Genomic DNA, 2,392 nt, shown 5'->3' on the forward strand with positions numbered 1-2,392 from the left:
GGCATCAAAAAACAAACCTTACTTTTAGATAGAAGGGAGCCATCTCTTTTTGTTTTTCAAACGAGATGATAAAGCAATTTAATGGCTGTATCATCCCCCTTGCAACAGTAACGCATGGGATGGGATGGTGGAACTACACATGACCCTACCCCATTTGTCCCACTGGAAAAAATTGAAATCAGGCTACTGACATACCTTTTCATATGCAGTTGTGCCCACTCAGGGAGTTTAATAGCTTTGGCACTATTTCCACTCCTCTTGAGGAATTAGTGATTAGCCTTTGTGCCAATTCCTGGCAAGGCAATGTATTTGGGGACCCCACATTGTCTCTCTACCCAGATATATACAACCAGTCTGAAAAAGAAGCCAAACCTCAAAATCTAAATGAGTTTTATGACTCTTCAAGAGGACGATTGGGAGACCTAGGACGCCCCCCCCCCCATGCCAATTGTTTGCTCCTCACATTCCTGTCTAGATTTGATCCCTTTCCTATTGGCCAATACTTGTTGCTGTAACCAATCTGGATATGACCAGGTGTCAGGAATGGTAGTGGTTAGAGCACCGTTCTTTTTTTGTCTAGGAGACAACTCCTCCACTACTTGCACTCTCAGCAATCACTGGCAACCCAATGACTCATATCCTATTGCAGGTTTGGTACGTGTCCCCCATTTATTGCTCTGGCTACTAATGACTCTCAGTTTTCCCAGGTTCAATTGATTCATCTGCACACTAAAAGAGCAGTAGGATTGATCATTGCAATCAGGTCTGCAATCATCGCTACAGTGACTTCAGCTACCACCGTCGCTATATTGCTGTCCCAAAGCGTGCCCATCGTGCAACAGATAAACCAGCTCATCCCTCAACTGTCATCCATTGAATTACAACATTTGCAATTTGCCAATCATGTTAGGGGAGGCCTCCTTGTGCTCCAACAACAAATAGACTTGCTCCAAGAACAGATTACGTTTCTTTGATTACAACAAGGAAGACTATATAATGCTATGATTACTTCTGTCAGCTTTCCACTCCCGCACCCAATGTCACTGAACTTAGTAACTACATCAAAGGCCCTTGGTCTCTTAAGTACTTAAACTTCACCCAAAACCTGTTGCATGATGTTACCTGCCTAAACCAGACCACCATATAGCTTATTCCAGGTCCCTCCTTTTTAGAAGATGTGCTTAAAAAGTTACAACAATGGTTTTTGCCATCCTCTCTGGTCATCTGGGGAGGCTTTGCACTTGTAGGGCTTACTCTCCTAGGAATTATTAAATGCTTGCACTCCTGGCAAAAATGCCTCCAACGACGGATCACCATAATGATGGTCCTTTTAAAATAAAAGGGGAAATTTGTGGGTAGAACCGGTCACATCTGGTTGAGTCAGCTAGAGTAGCAGTTGAAGCACACTTCCTGCTCATAGAGACGTGACCCACAGGCATGTCTGCCTAGCTTGCCATCCATGAGCTGTCTACGCTCCCTACATGCCCCCCGAGGACCAAACAGTGCCTGTCCCCAAGCAGTGCCCATCATCAACTCCCCACTAAGTAATTGGCTGGGAAGGACTCAGGAGGTTGGGAAAGCTGGGGCTATAAAATCCCAACCCTTGTGCAGAAATAAACAGATATGCTTAAGCTTGTTCTCCCAACATGTGTTCCTTGTGTGCATCGTTCATGCTTACCTCCTGCCGCAGATCTAGCCCTACAATGTAGCAATGGGGGAGGCCTTATAGTCCTTCAACTTCACTAGACTTGAAGCCAAGAATCTGTGATAAGTTGGAAATCAGGCAAGACCTAAGAGGAGGACAGAGAAATAGGACATAGGAGCATTGTACTTTTGTAACAGACACTGTCATCCAAGATATGGGCAATTTAACTCTATTCTTCTCCATACATCTTGTTGAGCAAATGCAAGACAAGAGAAAAATAATCTATTGAAATAATTTTGGAAAAATAACTTCACTATTCCTGATATTGTATCTAAGGAGAGTCTTAAGAGAGAAGATAAAAGTGCAGTATTCTTCGGTTTCCTCTAAGCATCTTGTTAGCAAAATATATCTTTGAGGTTATAAGTGATTGAACCAAAAATTGGTGGAATACTTATTTTTGAGGGCACTTTAGACAAAAGAAGACTTTCAAGGTAAAAGAAAAATGAAAAAAAATATAGCTAAATATTTGTGATCACAGCTTGTTGGACTGGTATTTTGGAGACAAAGTTTTACATTAGAGATTGTCCTCATTAGTATTGATGCTGGGATTCCGTGACAACCAAATGCAAGGGGGAAGTTTAATCGACTCGCTTGGATAAGTAAACAGCATAAGAAAAAAAATGTCAAATAATATTTAGTGAATTATTTTGAACAATTACTTTGCCAGAACAAAGGAGGAAAAATATA

The sequence above is a fragment of the Dipodomys spectabilis genome, unplaced genomic scaffold (assembly GCF_019054845.1).
Source record: "Dipodomys spectabilis isolate Male_0828 unplaced genomic scaffold, ASM1905484v1 ptg000183l, whole genome shotgun sequence".
Taxonomy (NCBI): Eukaryota; Metazoa; Chordata; class Mammalia; order Rodentia; family Heteromyidae; genus Dipodomys; species Dipodomys spectabilis.